Source organism: Equus caballus, unplaced genomic scaffold (assembly GCF_041296265.1).
Source record: "Equus caballus isolate H_3958 breed thoroughbred unplaced genomic scaffold, TB-T2T unassigned-0002539, whole genome shotgun sequence".
Classification (NCBI taxonomy): Eukaryota; Metazoa; Chordata; class Mammalia; order Perissodactyla; family Equidae; genus Equus; species Equus caballus.
This window is the reverse complement of record NW_027222343.1, coordinates 4,949,014-4,966,397: the sequence shown is the minus strand read 5'-3', so window position 1 is coordinate 4,966,397 and position 17,384 is coordinate 4,949,014.

Here is a 17,384-nt window from a genome sequence, read left to right as displayed (position 1 = left end):
TTGCAGGCCTGATCTGGCTGAAGTAGGACTTCTGCTCTGGGTGTGCTACTTTGCCCTACAGCTGAAAGGCACAACGTGCAGGCTTCTTTCCAAAGGGCGAGTTGGGCCCCACAGCATCTTGCTTCCAGCTCTTTGGGAAGCTAAGAAACAACTCGCTCTGCACAGTGCTCTTACAGCCTAGTGGGAACATCTCTTCCAAAGGCCTGTGAAACGCAGTTTCTTTGCAGGCCTGATCTGGCTGAAGTAGGACTTCTACTCTGGGTGTGCTACTTTGCCCTAGAGCTGAAAGGCACAACGTGCAGGCTTCTTTCCAAAGGGCGAGTTGGGCCCCACAGCATCTTGCTTCCAGCTCTTTGGGAATCTAAGAAACAACTCGCTCTGCACAGTGCTCTTACTGCCTACCGGGAACATCTCTTCCAAAGGCCTGTGAAACGCAGTTTCTTTGCAGGCCTGATCTGGCTGAAGTAGGACTTCTGCTCTGGGTGTGCTACTTTGCCCTAGAGCTGAAAGGCACAACGTGCAGGCTTCTTTCCAAAGGGCGAGTTGGGCCCCAGAGCATCTTGCTCTCAGCTCTTTGGGAAGCTAAGAAACAACTCGCTCTGCACAGTGCTCTTACTGCCTACCGGGAACATCTCTTCCAAAGGCCTGTGAAACGCAGTTTCTTTGCAGGCCTGATCTGGCTGAAGTAGGACTTCTGCTCTGGGTGTGCTACTTTGCCCTAGAGCTGAAAGGCACAACGTGCAGGCTTCTTTCCAAAGGGCGAGTTGGGCCCCACAGCATCTTGCTTCCAGCTCTTTGGGAAGCTAAGAAACAACTCGCTCTGCACAGTGCTCTTACAGCCTAGTGGGAACATCTCTTCCAAAGGCCTGTGAAACGCAGTTTCTTTGCAGGCCTGATCTGGCTGAAGTAGGACTTCTGCTCTGGGTGTGCTACTTTGCCCTAGAGCTGAAAGGCACAACGTGCAGGCTTCTTTCCAAAGGGCGAGTTGGGCCCCACAGCATCTTGCTTCCAGCTCTTTGGGAAGCTAAGAAACAACTCGCTCTGCACAGTGCTCTTACAGCCTAGTGGGAACATCTCTTCCAAAGGCCTGTGAAACGCAGTTTCTTTGCAGGCCTGATCTGGCTGAAGTAGGACTTCTGCTCTGGGTGTGCTACTTTGCCCTAGAGCTGAAAGGCACAACGTGCAGGCTTCTTTCCAAAGGGCGAGTTGGGCCCCACAGCATCTTGCTTCCAGCTCTTTGGGAAGCTAAGAAACAACTCGCTCTGCACAGTGCTCTTACTGCCTACCGGGAACATCTCTTCCAAAGGCCTGTGAAACGCAGTTTCTTTGCAGGCCTGATCTGGCTGAAGTAGGACTTCTGCTCTGGGTGTGCTACTTTGCCCTAGAGCTGAAAGGCACAACGTGCAGGCTTCTTTCCAAAGGGCGAGTTGGGCCCCACAGCATCTTGCTTCCAGCTCTTTGGGAAGCTAAGAAACAACTCGCTCTGCACAGTGCCTTTACAGCCTACCAGGAACATCTCTTCCAAAGGCCTGTGAAACGCAGTTTCTTTGCAGGCCTGATCTGGCTGAAGTAGGACTTCTGCTCTGGGTGTGCTACTTTGCCCTAGAGCTGAAAGGCACAACGTGCAGGCTTCTTTCCAAAGGGCGAGTTGGGCCCCACAGCATCTTGCTTCCAGCTTTTGGGAAGCTAAGAAACAACTCGCTCTGCACAGCGCTCTTACAGCCTAGTGGGAACATCTCTTCCAAAGGCCTGTGAAACGCAGTTTCTTTGCAGGCCTGATCTGGCTGAAGCAGAACTTCTGCTCTGGGTGTGCTACATTGGCCTGGAGCTGAAAGGCACAACCCGCAGTCTTCTTTCCAAAGGGCGAGTTGGGCCCAAAAGCATCTTGCTTCCAGCTCTTTGGGAAGCTAAGAAACAACTGGCTCTGCAGACCTCTCTTACAGCCAACTGGGAGCATCTCTTGCAAAGGCCTGAGAAATGCAGTTTCTTTGCAGGCCTTATCTCGCTGAGGTAGAACTGCTGCTATGCCATATCCTACTTCGGCCTAGAGTTGCAAGGCTCAAAGTCCTGCTTTGACTCCTCAAGGGCAGACAGGCCCCACAGCGTGGGGCTTCCACCTCTTTGGGCCGCTAAGAAACAACTTGCTCTGCACTGGTGTTTTACAGCCTACAGGGAACGAGTCTTACAAAGGCCTGTGAAACGCAGTTTATTCCCAGCCCTGATCTGGCTGAAGTAGAACTTCTGCTCTGCCGGGTCCTACATGGCGCTAGAGCTGCAAGGCGCAAAGTTCTGCCTTGATTCCACAAGGGTAGACAAGTCCCTCAGGTAAAACATCCAGCTCTTTCGGCAGCTAAGAAACAACTCGCTCTGCATAGGGCTCTTACAGCCTACCGGTAACATGTCTTACAAAGGACTGTGAAACGCAGTTTCCTCCCAGCCCTGATCTGGCTGAAGTAGAACTTCTGCTCTGGGTGTGCCACATGGCCCTAGAGCTGAAAGGCACAACGTGCAGGCTTCTTTCCAAAGGGCGTGTTGGGCCCCAAAGCCTCTTGCTTCCAGCTCTTTGGGAAGCTAAGAAACAACTCGCTCTGCAGACCTCTCTTACAGCCAACCGGGAGCATCTCTTGCAAAGGCCTGAGAAATGCAGTTTCTTTGCAGGCCTTATCTCGCTGAGGTAGAACTGCTGCTATGCCATATCCTACTTCGGCCTAGAGTTGCAAGGCTCAAAGTCCTGCCTTGATTCCTCAAGGGCAGACAGGCCCCACAGCGTGGGGCTTCCACCTCTTTGGGCCGCTAAGAAACAACTTGCTCTGCACTGGTGTTTTACAGCCTACAGGGAACGAGTCTTACAAAGGCCTGTGAAACGCAGTTTATTCCCAGCCCTGATCTGGCTGAAGTAGAACTTCTGCTCTGCCGGGTCCTACATGGCGCTAGAGCTGCAAGGCGCAAAGTTCTGCCTTGATTCCACAAGGGTAGACAAGTCCCTCAGGTAAAACATCCAGCTCTTTCGGCAGCTAAGAAACAACTCGCTCTGCATAGGGCTCTTACAGCCTACCGGTAACATGTCTTACAAAGGACTGTGAAACGCAGTTTCTTCCCAGCCCTGATCTGGCTGAAGTAGAACTTCTGCTCTGGGTGTGCCACATTGACCTAGAGCTCAAAGGCACAACGTGCAGGCTTCTTAAAAAAGGGCGAGGTGGGACACAGAGCATCTTGCTTCCAGCTCTTTGGGAAGCGAAGAAACAACTCGCTCTGCACAGTGCTCTTACAGCCTACCGGGAGCATCTCTTGCAAAGGCCTGAGAAATGCAGTTTCTTTGCAGGCCTTATCTCACTGAGGTAGAACTGCTGCTATGCCGTGTCCCACATCGGCCTAGAGTTGCAAGGCTCACAGTCCTGCCTTGACTCCTCACGGGCAGACAGGCCCCTCAGCGTGGGGATTCCACCTCTTTGGGCAGCTAAGAAACAACTTGCTCTACACTGGTGTTTTACAGCCTACAGGGAACGAGTCTTACAAAGGCATGTGAAACGCAGTTTCTTCCCAGCCCTGATGTGGCTGAAGTAGAACTTCTGCTCTGCCGGGTCCTACATGGCGCTAGAGCTGCAAGGCACAAAGTCCTGCCTTGTTTCCACAAGGGTAGACAAGTCCCTCAGGTCCAGCTTCCAGCTCTTTCGGCAGCTAAGAAACAACTCGCTCTGCACAGTGCTCTTACAGCCTACCGGGAACATCTCTTACAAAGGCCTGTGAAACGCAGTTTCTTTGCAGGCCTGATCTGGCTGAAGTAGAACTTCTGCTCTGGGTGTGCTACGTTGCCCTGGAGCTGAAAGGCACAATCCGCAGGCCTCTTTCCAAAGGGCGAGTTGGGCCCCACAGCATCTTGCTTCCAGCTCTTTGGGAAGCTAAGAAACAACTCGCTCTGCACAGTGCTCTTACAGCCTAGTGGGAACATCTCTTCCAAAGGACTGTGAAACGCAGTTTCTGTGCAGGCCTGATCTGGCTGAAGTAGGACTTCTGCTCTGGGTGTGCTACTTTGCCCTAGAGCTGAAAGGCACAACGTGCAGGCTTCTTTCCAAAGGGCGAGTTGGGCCCCACAGCATCTTGCTTCCAGCTCTTTGGGAAGCTAAGAAACAACTCGCTCTGCACAGTGCTCTTACAGCCTACCGGGAACATCTCTTCCAAAGGCCTGTGAAACGCAGTTTCTTTGCAGGCCTGATCTGGCTGAAGTAGGACTTCTGCTCTGGGTGTGCTACTTTGCCCTAGAGCTGAAAGGCACAACGTGCAGGCTTCTTTCCAAAGGGCGAGTTGGGCCCCACAGCATCTTGCTTCCAGCTCTTTGGGAAGCTAAGAAACAACTCGCTCTGCACAGTGCTCTTACTGCCTACCGGGAACATCTCTTCCAAAGGCCTGTGAAACGCAGTTTCTTTGCAGGCCTGATCTGGCTGAAGTAGGACTTCTGCTCTGGGTGTGCTACTTTGCCCTAGAGCTGAAAGGCACAACGTGCAGGCTTCTTTCCAAAGGGCGAGTTGGGCCCCACAGCATCTTGCTTCCAGCTCTTTGGGAAGCTAAGAAACAACTCGCTCTGCACAGTGCTCTTACAGCCTAGTGGGAACATCTCTTCCAAAGGCCTGTGAAACGCAGTTTCTTTGCAGGCCTGATCTGGCTGAAGTAGGACTTCTGCTCTGGGTGTGCTACTTTGCCCTAGAGCTGAAAGGCACAACGTGCAGGCTTCTTTCCAAAGGGCGAGTTGGGCCCCACAGCATCTTGCTTCCAGCTCTTTGGGAAGCTAAGAAACAACTCGCTCTGCACAGTGCTCTTACAGCCTACCGGGAACATCTCTTCCATAGGCCTGTGAAACGCAGTTTCTTTGCAGGCCTGATCTGGCTGAAGTAGGACTTCTGCTCTGGGTGTGCTACTTTGCCCTAGAGCTGAAAGGCACAACGTGCAGGCTTCTTTCCAAAGGGCGAGTTGGGCCCCACAGCATCTTGCTTCCAGCTCTTTGGGAAGCTAAGAAACAACTCGCTCTGCACAGTGCTCTTACAGCCTAGTGGGAACATCTCTTCCAAAGGCCTGTGAAACGCAGTTTCTTTGCAGGCCTGATCTGGCTGAAGTAGGACTTCTGCTCTGGGTGTGCTACTTTGCCCTAGAGCTGAAAGGCACAACGTGCAGGCTTCTTTCCAATGGGCGAGTTGGGCCCCACAGCATCTTGCTTCCAGCTCTTTGGGAAACTAGGAAACAACTCGCTCTGCACAGTGCTCTTACAGCCTACCGGGAACATGTCTTCCAAAGGCCTGTGAAACGCAGTTTCTTTGCAGGCCTGATCTGGCTGAAGTAGGACTTCTGCTTTGGGTGTGCTACTTTGCCCTAGAGCTGAAAGGCACAACGTGCAGGCTTCTTTCCAAAGGGCGAGTTGGGCACCACAGCATCTTGCTTCCAGCTCTTTGGGAAGCTAAGAAACAACTCGCTCTGCACAGTGCTCTTACAGCCTAGTGGGAACATCTCTTCCAAAGGCCTGTGAAACGCAGTTTCTTTGCAGGCCTGATCTGGCTAAAGTAGGACTTCTGCTCTGGGTGTGCTACTTTGCCCTAGAGCTGAAAGGCACAACGTGCAGGCTTCTTTCCAAAGGGCGAGTTGGGCCCCACAGCATCTTGCTTCCAGCTCTTTGGGAAGCTAAGAAACAACTCGCTCTGCACAGTGCTCTTACTGCCCACCGGGAACATCTCTTCCAAAGGCCTGTGAAACGCAGTTTCTTTGCAGGCCTGATCTGGCTGAAGTAGGACTTCTGCTCTGGGTGTGCTACTTTGCCCTAGAGCTGAAAGGCACAACGTGCAGGCTTCTTTCCAAAGGGCGAGTTGGGCCCCACAGCATCTTGCTTCCAGCTCTTTGGGAAGCTAAGAAACAACTCGCTCTGCACAGTGCTCTTTCAGCTTAGTGGGAACATCTCTTCCAAAGGCCTGTGAAACGCAGTTTCTTTGCAGGCCTGATCTGGCTGAAGTAGGACTTCTGCTCTGGGTGTGCTACTTTGCCCGAGAGCTGAAAGGCACAACGTGCAGGCTTCTTTCCAAAGGGCGAGTTGGGCACCACAGCATCTTGCTTCCAGCTCTTTGGGAAGCTAAGAAACAACTCGCTCTGCACAGTGCTCTTACAGCCTACCGGGAACATGTCTTCTAAAGGCCTGTGAAACGCAGTTTCTTTGCAGGCCTGATCTGGCTGAAGTAGGACTTCTGCTCTGGGTGTGCTACTTTGCCCTAGAGCTGAAAGGCACAACGTGCAGGCTTCTTTCCAAAGGGCGAGTTGGGCCCCACAGCATCTTGCTTCCAGCTCTTTGGGAAGCTAAGAAACAACTCGCTCTGCACAGTGCTCTTACAGCCTACCGGGAACATGTCTTCTAAAGGCCTGTGAAACGCAGTTTCTTTGCAGGCCTGATCTGGCTGAAGTAGGACTTCTGCTCTGGGTGTGCTACTTTGCCCTAGAGCTGAAAGGCACAACGTGCAGGCTTCTTTCCAAATGGCGAGTTGGGCCCCACAGCATCTTGCTTCCAGCTCTTTGGGAAGCTAAGAAACAACTCGCTCTGCACAGTGCCTTTACAGCCTACCAGGAACATCTCTTCCAAAGGCCTGTGAAACGCAGTTTCTTTGCAGGCCTGATCTGGCTGAAGTAGGACTTCTGCTCTGGGTGTGCTACTTTGCCCTAGAGCTGAAAGGCACAACGTGCAGGCTTCTTTCCAAAGGGCGAGTTGGGCCCCACAGCATCTTGCTTCCAGCTTTTGGGAAGCTAAGAAACAACTCGCTCTGCACAGCGCTCTTACAGCCTAGTGGGAACATCTCTTCCAAAGGCCTGTGAAACGCAGTTTCTTTGCAGGCCTGATCTGGCTGAAGCAGAACTTCTGCTCTGGGTGTGCTACATTGGCCTGGAGCTGAAAGGCACAACCCGCAGTCTTCTTTCCAAAGGGCGAGTTGGGCCCAAAAGCATCTTCCTTCCAGCTCTTTGGGAAGCTAAGAAACAACTGGCTCTGCAGACCTCTCTTACAGCCAACTGGGAGCATCTCTTGCAAAGGCCTGAGAAATGCAGTTTCTTTGCAGGCCTTATCTCGCTGAGGTAGAACTGCTGCTATGCCATATCCTACTTCGGCCTAGAGTTGCAAGGCTCAAAGTCCTGCTTTGACTCCTCAAGGGCAGACAGGCCCCACAGCGTGGGGCTTCCACCTCTTTGGGCCGCTAAGAAACAACTTGCTCTGCACTGGTGTTTTACAGCCTACAGGGAACGAGTCTTACAAAGGCCTGTGAAACGCAGTTTATTCCCAGCCCTGATCTGGCTGAAGTAGAACTTCTGCTCTGCCGGGTCCTACATGGCGCTAGAGCTGCAAGGCGCAAAGTTCTGCCTTGATTCCACAAGGGTAGACAAGTCCCTCAGGTAAAACATCCAGCTCTTTCGGCAGCTAAGAAACAACTCGCTCTGCATAGGGCTCTTACAGCCTACCGGTAACATGTCTTACAAAGGACTGTGAAACGCAGTTTCCTCCCAGCCCTGATCTGGCTGAAGTAGAACTTCTGCTCTGGGTGTGCCACATGGCCCTAGAGCTGAAAGGCACAACGTGCAGGCTTCTTTCCAAAGGGCGTGTTGGGCCCCAAAGCCTCTTGCTTCCAGCTCTTTGGGAAGCTAAGAAACAACTCGCTCTGCAGACCTCTCTTACAGCCAACCGGGAGCATCTCTTGCAAAGGCCTGAGAAATGCAGTTTCTTTGCAGGCCTTATCTCGCTGAGGTAGAACTGCTGCTATGCCATATCCTACTTCGGCCTAGAGTTGCAAGGCTCAAAGTCCTGCCTTGATTCCTCAAGGGCAGACAGGCCCCACAGCGTGGGGCTTCCACCTCTTTGGGCCGCTAAGAAACAACTTGCTCTGCACTGGTGTTTTACAGCCTACAGGGAACGAGTCTTACAAAGGCCTGTGAAACGCAGTTTATTCCCAGCCCTGATCTGGCTGAAGTAGAACTTCTGCTCTGCCGGGTCCTACATGGCGCTAGAGCTGCAAGGCGCAAAGTTCTGCCTTGATTCCACAAGGGTAGACAAGTCCCTCAGGTAAAACATCCAGCTCTTTCGGCAGCTAAGAAACAACTCGCTCTGCATAGGGCTCTTACAGCCTACCGGTAACATGTCTTACAAAGGACTGTGAAACGCAGTTTCTTCCCAGCCCTGATCTGGCTGAAGTAGAACTTCTGCTCTGGGTGTGCCACATTGACCTAGAGCTCAAAGGCACAACGTGCAGGCTTCTTAAAAAAGGGCGAGGTGGGACACAGAGCATCTTGCTTCCAGCTCTTTGGGAAGCGAAGAAACAACTCGCTCTGCACAGTGCTCTTACAGCCTACCGGGAGCATCTCTTGCAAAGGCCTGAGAAATGCAGTTTCTTTGCAGGCCTTATCTCACTGAGGTAGAACTGCTGCTATGCCGTGTCCCACATCGGCCTAGAGTTGCAAGGCTCACAGTCCTGCCTTGACTCCTCACGGGCAGACAGGCCCCTCAGCGTGGGGATTCCACCTCTTTGGGCAGCTAAGAAACAACTTGCTCTACACTGGTGTTTTACAGCCTACAGGGAACGAGTCTTACAAAGGCATGTGAAACGCAGTTTCTTCCCAGCCCTGATGTGGCTGAAGTAGAACTTCTGCTCTGCCGGGTCCTACATGGCGCTAGAGCTGCAAGGCACAAAGTCCTGCCTTGTTTCCACAAGGGTAGACAAGTCCCTCAGGTCCAGCTTCCAGCTCTTTCGGCAGCTAAGAAACAACTCGCTCTGCACAGTGCTCTTACAGCCTACCGGGAACATCTCTTACAAAGGCCTGTGAAACGCAGTTTCTTTGCAGGCCTGATCTGGCTGAAGTAGAACTTCTGCTCTGGGTGTGCTACGTTGCCCTGGAGCTGAAAGGCACAATCCGCAGGCCTCTTTCCAAAGGGCGAGTTGGGCCCCACAGCATCTTGCTTCCAGCTCTTTGGGAAGCTAAGAAACAACTCGCTCTGCACAGTGCTCTTACAGCCTAGTGGGAACATCTCTTCCAAAGGACTGTGAAACGCAGTTTCTGTGCAGGCCTGATCTGGCTGAAGTAGGACTTCTGCTCTGGGTGTGCTACTTTGCCCTAGAGCTGAAAGGCACAACGTGCAGGCTTCTTTCCAAAGGGCGAGTTGGGCCCCACAGCATCTTGCTTCCAGCTCTTTGGGAAGCTAAGAAACAACTCGCTCTGCACAGTGCTCTTACAGCCTACCGGGAACATCTCTTCCAAAGGCCTGTGAAACGCAGTTTCTTTGCAGGCCTGATCTGGCTGAAGTAGGACTTCTGCTCTGGGTGTGCTACTTTGCCCTAGAGCTGAAAGGCACAACGTGCAGGCTTCTTTCCAAAGGGCGAGTAGGGCCCCACAGCATCTTGCTTCCAGCTCTTTGGGAAGCTAAGAAACAACTCGCTGTGCACAGTGCTCTTACAGCCTAGTGGGAACATCTCTTCCAAAGGCCTGTGAAACGCAGTTTCTTTGCAGGCCTGATCTGGCTGAAGTAGGACTTCTGCTCTGCCGGGTCCTACATGGCGCTAGAGCTGCAAGGCACAAAGTCCTCCCTTTTTCCACAAGGGTAGACAAGTCCCTCATGTCCAGCTTCCAGCTCTTTCGGCAGCTAAGAAACAACTCGCTCTGCACAGTGCTCTTACAGCCTACCGGGAACATCTCTTACAAAGGCCTGTGAAACGCAGTTTCTTTGCAGGCCTGATCTGGCTGAAGTAGGACTTCTGCTCTGGGTGTGCTACTTTGCCCTAGAGCTGAAAGGCACAACGTGCAGGCTTCTTTCCAAAGGGCGAGTTGGGCCCCACAGCATCTTGCTTCCAGCTCTTTGGGAAGCTAAGAAACAACTCGCTCTGCACAGTGCTCTTTCAGCTTAGTGGGAACATCTCTTCCAAAGGCCTGTGAAACGCAGTTTCTTTGCAGGCCTGATCTGGCTGAAGTAGGACTTCTGCTCTGGGTGTGCTACTTTGCCCTAGAGCTGAAAGGCACAACGTGCAGGCTTCTTTCCAAAGGGCGAGTTGGGCCCCACAGCATCTTGCTTCCAGCTCTTTGGGAAGCTAAGAAACAACTCGCTCTGCACAGTGCTCTTACAGCCTACCGGGAACATGTCTTCTAAAGGCCTGTGAAACGCAGTTTCTTTGCAGGCCTGATCTGGCTGAAGTAGGACTTCTGCTCTGGGTGTGCTACTTTGCCCTAGAGCTGAAAGGCACAACGTGCAGGCTTCTTTCCAAAGGGCGAGTTGGGCCCCACAGCATCTTGCTTCCAGCTCTTTGGGAAGCTAAGAAACAACTCGCTCTGCACAGTGCTCTTACAGCCTACCGGGAACATGTCTTCTGAAGGCCTGTGAAACGCAGTTTCTTTGCAGGCCTGATCTGGCTGAAGTAGGACTTCTGCTCTGGGTGTGCTACTTTGCCCTAGAGCTGAAAGGCACAACGTGCAGGCTTCTTTCCAAAGGGCGAGTTGGGCCCCACAGCATCTTGCTTCCAGCTCTTTGGGAAGCGAAGAAACAACTCGCTCTGCACAGTGCTCTTACAGCCTACCGGGAGCATCTCTTGCAAAGGCCTGAGAAATGCAGTTTCTTTGCAGGCCTTATCTCACTGAGGTAGAACTGCTGCTATGCCGTGTCCCACATCGGCCTAGAGTTGCAAGGCTCACAGTCCTGCCTTGACTCCTCAAGGGCAGACAGGCCCCTCAGCGTGGGGATTCCACCTCTTTGGGCCGCTAAGAAACAACTTGCTCTACACTGGTGTTTTACAGCCTACAGGGAACGAGTCTTACAAAGGCATGTGAAACGCAGTTTCTTCCCAGCCCTGATGTGGCTGAAGTAGAACTTCTGCTCTGGCGGGTCCTACATGGCGCTAGAGCTGCAAGGCACAAAGTCCTGCATTGTTTCCACAAGGGTAGACAAGACCCTCAGGTCCAGCTTCCAGCTCTTTCGGCAGCTAAGAAACAACTCGCTCTGCACAGTGCTCTTACAGCCTACCGGGAACATCTCTTACAAAGGCCTGTGAAACGCAGTTTCTTTGCAGGCCTGATCTGGCTGAAGTAGAACTTCTGCTCTGGGTGTGCTACGTTGCCCTGGAGCTGAAAGGCACAATCCGCAGGCTTCTTTCCAAAGGGCGAGTTGGGCCCCACAGCATCTTGCTTCCAGCTCTTTGGGAAGCTAAGAAACAACTCGCTCTGCACAGTGCTCTTACAGCCTAGTGGGAACATCTCTTCCAAAGGCCTGTGAAACGCAGTTTCTGTGCAGGCCAGATCTGGCTGAAGTAGGACTTCTGCTCTGGGTGTGCTACTTTGCCCTAGAGCTGAAAGGCACAACGTGCAGTCTTCTTTCCAAAGGGCGAGTTGGGCCCCACAGCATCTTGCTTCCAGCTCTTTGGGAAGCTAAGAAACAACTCGCTCTGCACAGTGCTCTTACAGCCTACCGGGAACATCTCTTCCAAAGGCCTGTGAAACGCAGTTTCTTTGCAGGCCTGATCTGGCTGAAGTAGGACTTCTGCTCTGGGTGTGCTACTTTGCCCTAGAGCTGAAAGGCACAACGTGCAGGCTTCTTTCCAAAGGGCGAGTTGGGCCCCACAGCATCTTGCTTCCAGCTCTTTGGGAAGATAAGAAACAACTCGCTGTGCACAGTGCTCTTACAGCCTAGTGGGAACATCTCTTCCAAAGGCCTGTGAAACGCAGTTTCTTTGCAGGCCTGATCTGGCTGAAGTAGGACTTCTGCTCTGGGTGTGCTACTTTGCCCTAGAGCTGAAAGGCACAACGTGCAGGCTTCTTTCCAAAGGGCGAGTTGGGCCCCACAGCATCTTGCTTCCAGCTCTTTGGGAAGCTAAGAAACAACTCGCTCTGCACAGTGCTCTTACAGCCTAGTGGGAACATGTCTTCCAAAGGCCTGTGAAACGCAGTTTCTTTGCAGGCCTGATCTGGCTGAAGTAGGACTTCTGCTCTGGGTGTGCTACTTTGCCCTAGAGCTGAAAGGCACAACGTGCAGGCTTCTTTCCAAAGGGCGAGTTGGGCCCCACAGCATCTTGCTTCCAGCTCTTTGGGAAGCTAAGAAACAACTCGCTCTGCACAGTGCTCTTTCAGCTTAGTGGGAACATCTCTTCCAAAGGCCTGTGAAACGCAGTTTCTTTGCAGGCCTGATCTGGCTGAAGTAGGACTTCTGCTCTGGGTGTGCTACTTTGCCCTAGAGCTGAAAGGCACAACGTGCAGGCTTCTTTCCAAAGGGCGAGTTGGGCCCCACAGCATCTTGCTTCCAGCTCTTTGGGAAGCTAAGAAACAACTCGCTCTGCACAGTGCTCTTACAGCCTACCGGGAACATGTCTTCTAAAGGCCTGTGAAACGCAGTTTCTTTGCAGGCCTGATCTGGCTGAAGTAGGACTTCTGCTCTGGGTGTGCTACTTTGCCCTAGAGCTGAAAGGCACAACGTGCAGGCTTCTTTCCAAAGGGCGAGTTGGGCCCCACAGCATCTTGCTTCCAGCTCTTTGGGAAGCGAAGAAACAACTCGCTCTGCACAGTGCTCTTACAGCCTACCGGGAGCATCTCTTGCAAAGGCCTGAGAAATGCAGTTTCTTTGCAGGCCTTATCTCACTGAGGTAGAACTGCTGCTATGCCGTGTCCCACATTGGCCTAGAGTTGCAAGGCTCACAGTCCTGCCTTGACTCCTCAAGGGCAGACAGGCCCCTCAGCGTGGGGATTCCACCTCTTTGGGCAGCTAAGAAACAACTTGCTCTACACTGGTGTTTTACAGCCTACAGGGAACGAGTCTTACAAAGGCATGTGAAACGCAGTTTCTTCCCAGCCCTGATGTGGCTGAAGTAGAACTTCTGCTCTGGCGGGTCCTACATGGCGCTAGAGCTGCAAGGCACAAAGTCCTGCCTTGTTTCCACAAGGGTAGACAAGTCCCTCAGGTCCAGCTTCCAGCTCTTTCGGCAGCTAAGAAACAACTCGCTCTGCACAGTGCTCTTACAGCCTACCGGGAACATCTCTTACAAAGGCCTGTGAAACGCAGTTTCTTTGCAGGCCTGATCTGGCTGAAGTAGAACTTCTGCTCTGGGTGTGCTACGTTGCCCTGGAGCTGAAAGGCACAATCCGCAGGCTTCTTTCCAAAGGGCGAGTTGGGCCCCACAGCATCTTGCTTCCAGCTCTTTGGGAAGCTAAGAAACAACTCGCTCTGCACAGTGCTCTTACAGCCTAGTGGGAACATCTCTTCCAAAGGCCTGTGAAACGCAGTTTCTGTGCAGGCCTGATCTGGCTGAAGTAGGACTTCTGCTCTGGGTGTGCTACTTTGCCCTAGAGCTGAAAGGCACAACGTGCAGGCTTCTTTCCAAAGGGCGAGTTGGGCCCCACAGCATCTTGCTTCCAGCTCTTTGGGAAGCTAAGAAACAACTCGCTCTGCACAGTGCTCTTACAGCCTACCGGGAACATCTCTTCCAAAGGCCTGTGAAACGCAGTTTCTTTGCAGGCCTGATCTGGCTGAAGTAGGACTTCTGCTCTGGGTGTGCTACTTTGCCCTAGAGCTGAAAGGCACAACGTGCAGGCTTCTTTCCAAAGGGCGAGTTGGGCCCCACAGCATCTTGCTTCCAGCTCTTTGGGAAGCTAAGAAACAACTCGCTGTGCACAGTGCTCTTACAGCCTAGTGGGAACATCTCTTCCAAAGGCCTGTGAAACGCAGTTTCTTTGCAGGCCTGATCTGGCTGAAGTAGGACTTCTGCTCTGGGTGTGCTACTTTGCCCTAGAGCTGAAAGGCACAACGTGCAGGCTTCTTTCCAAAGGGCGAGTTGGGCCCCACAGCATCTTGATTCCAGCTCTTTGGGAAGCTAAGAAACAACTCGCTCTGCACAGTGCTCTTACAGCCTAGTGGGAACATCTCTTCCAAAGGCCTGTGAAACGCAGTTTCTGTGCAGGCCTGATCTGGCTGAAGTAGGACTTCTGCTCTGGGTGTGCTACTTTGCCCTAGAGCTGAAAGGCACAACGTGCAGGCTTCTTTCCAAAGGGCGAGTTGGGCCCCACAGCATCTTGCTTCCAGCTCTTGGGGAAGCTAAGAAACAACTCGCTCTGCACAGTGCTCTTACAGCCTACCGGGAACATCTCTTCCAAAGGCCTGTGAAACGCACTTTCTTTGCAGGCCTGATCTGGCTGAAGCAGGACTTCTGCTGTGCCGGGTCCTACATGGCGCTAGAGCTGCAAGGCACAAAGTCCTCCCTTTTTTCCACAAGGGTAGACAAGTCCCTCATGTCCAGCTTCCAGCTCTTTCGGCAGCTAAGAAACAACTCGCTCTGCACAGTGCTCTTACAGCCTACCGGGAACATCTCTTACAAAGGCCTGTGAAAAGCAGTTTCTTTGCAGGCCTGCTCTGGCTGAAGTAGGATTTCTGCTCTGGATGTGCTACTTTGCCCTAGAGCTGAAAGGCACAACGTGCAGGCTTCTTTCCAAAGGGCGAGTTGGGCCCCACAGCATCTTGCTTCCAGCTCTTTGGGAAGCTAAGAAACAACTCGCTCTGCACAGTGCTCTTACAGCCTAGTGGGAACATCTCTTCCAAAGGCCTGTGAAACGCAGTTTCTTTGCAGGCCTGATCTGGCTGAAGTAGGACTTCTGCTCTGGGTGTGCTACTTTGCCCTAGAGCTGAAAGGCACAACGTGCAGGCTTCTTTCCAAAGGGCGAGTTGGGCCCCACAGCATCTTGCTTCCAGCTCTTTGGGAAGCTAAGAAACAACTCGCTCTGCACAGTGCTCCTTCAGCTTAGTGGGAACATCTCTTCCAAAGGCCTGTGAAACGCAGTTTCTTTGCAGGCCTGATCTGGCTGAAGTAGGACTTCTGCTCTGGGTGTGCTACTTTGCCCTAGAGCTGAAAGGCACAACGTGCAGGCTTCTTTCCAAAGGGCGAGTTGGGCCCCACAGCATCTTGCTTAAAGCTCTTTGGGAAGCTAAGAAACAACTCGCTCTGCACAGTGCTCTTACAGCCTACCGGGAACATCTCTTCCAAAGGCCTGTGAAACGCAGTTTCTTTGCAGGCCTGATCTGGCTGAAGTAGGACTTCTGCTCTGGGTGTGCTACTTTGCCCTCGAGCTGAAAGGCACAACGTGCAGGCTTCTTTCCAAAGGGCGAGTTGGGCCCCACAGCATCTTGCTTCCAGCTCTTTGGGAAGCTAAGAAACAACTCGCTCTGCACAGTGCTCTTACAGCCTAGTGGGAACATGTCTTCCAAAGGCCTGTGAAACGCAGTTTCTTTGCAGGCCTGATCTGGCTGAAGTAGGACTTCTGCTCTGGGTGAGCTACTTTGCCCTAGAGCTGAAAGGCACAACGTGCAGGCTTCTTTCCAAAGGGCGAGTTGGGCCCCACAGCATCTTGCTTCCAGCTCTTTGGGAAGCTAAGAAACAACTCGCTCTGCACAGTGCCTTTACAGCCTACCAGGAACATCTCTTCCAAAGGCCTGTGAAACGCAGTTTCTTTGCAGGCCTGATCTGGCTGAAGTAGGACTTCTGCTCTGGGTGTGCTACTTTGCCCTAGAGCTGAAAGGCACAACGTGCAGGCTTCTTTCCAAAGGGCGAGTTGGGCCCCACAGCATCTTGCTTCCAGCTCTTTGGGAACCTAACAAACAACTCGTTCTGCACAGTGCTCTTACAGCCTAGTGGGAACATCTCTTCCAAAGGCCTGTGAAACGCAGTTTGTTTGCAGGCCTGATCTGGCTGAAGTAGAACTTCTGCTCTGGGTGTGCTACTTTGCCCTAGAGCTGAGAGGCACAACCCGCAGTCTTCTTTACAAAGGGCGAGTTGGGCCCCACAGCATCTTGCTTCCAGCTCTTTGGGAAGCTAAGAAACAACTGGCTCTGCAGACCTCTCTTACAGCCAACCGGGAGCATCTCTTGCAAAGGCCTGAGAAATGCAGTTTCTTTGCAGGCCTTATCTCGCTGAGGTAGAACTGCTGCTATACCATATCCTACTTCGGCCTAGAGTTGCAAGGCTCAATGTCCTGCCTTGATTCCTCAAGGGCAGACAGGCCCCACAGCGTTTGGCTTCCACCTCTTTGGGCCGCTAAGAAACAACTTGCTCTGCACTGGTGTTTTACAGCCTACAGGGAACGAGTCTTACAAAGGCCTGTGAAACGCAGTTTATTCCCAGCCCTGATCTGGCTGAAGTAGAACTTCTGCTCTGCCGGGTCCTACATGGCGCTAGAGCTGCAAGGCGCAAAGTTCTGCCTTGATTCCACAAGGGTAGACAAGTCCCTCAGGTAAAACATCCAGCTCTTTCGGCAGCTAAGAAACAACTCGCTCTGCATAGGGCTCTTACAGCCTACCGGTAACCTGTCTTACAAAGGACTGTGAAACGCAGTTTCTTCCCAGCCCTGATCTGGCTGAAGTAGAACTTCTGCTCTGGGTGTGCCACATTGACCTAGAGCTCAAAGGCACAACGTGCAGGCTTCTTAAAAAAGGGCGAGGTGGGACACAGAGCATCTTGCTTCCAGCTCTTTCGGAAGAGAAGAAACAACTCGCTCTGCACAGTGCTCTTACAGCCTACCGGGAGCATCTCTTGCAAAGGCCTGAGAAATGCAGTTTCTTTGCAGGCCTTATCTCACTGAGGTAGAACTGCTGCTATGCCGTGTCCCACATCGGCCTAGAGTTGCAAGGCTCACAGTCCTGCCTTGACTCCTCAAGGGCAGACAGGCCCCTCAGCGTGGGGATTCCACCTCTTTGGGCAGCTAAGAAACAACTTGCTCTACACTGGTGTTTTACAGCCTACAGGGAACGAGTCTTACAAAGGCATGTGAAACGCAGTTTCTTCCCAGCCCTGATGTGGCTGAAGTAGAACTTCTGCTCTGCCGGGTCCTACATGGCGCTAGAGCTGCAAGGCACAAAGTCCTGCCTTGTTTCCACAAGGGTAGACAAGTCCCTCAGGTCCAGCTTCCAGCTCTTTCGGCAGCTAAGAAACAACTCGCTCTGCACAGTGCTCTTACAGCCTACCGGGAACATCTCTTACAAAGGCCTGTGAAACGCAGTTTCTTTGCAGGCCTGATCTGGCTGAAGTAGAACTTCTGCTCTGGGTGTGCTACGTTGCCCTGGAGCTGAAAGGCACAATCCGCAGGCTTCTTTGCAAAGGGCGAGTTGGGCCCCACAGCATCTTGCTTCCAGCTCTTTGGGAAGCTAAGAAACAACTCGCTCTGCACAGTGCTCTTACAGCCTAGTGGGAACATCTCTTCCAAAGGCCTGTGAAACGCAGTTTCTGTGCAGGCCTGATCTGGCTGAAGTAGGACTTCTGCTCTGGGTGTGCTACTTTGCCCTAGAGCTGAAAGGCACAACGTGCAGGCTTCTTTCCAAAGGGCGAGTTGGGCCCCACAGCATCTTGCTTCCAGCTCTTTGGGAA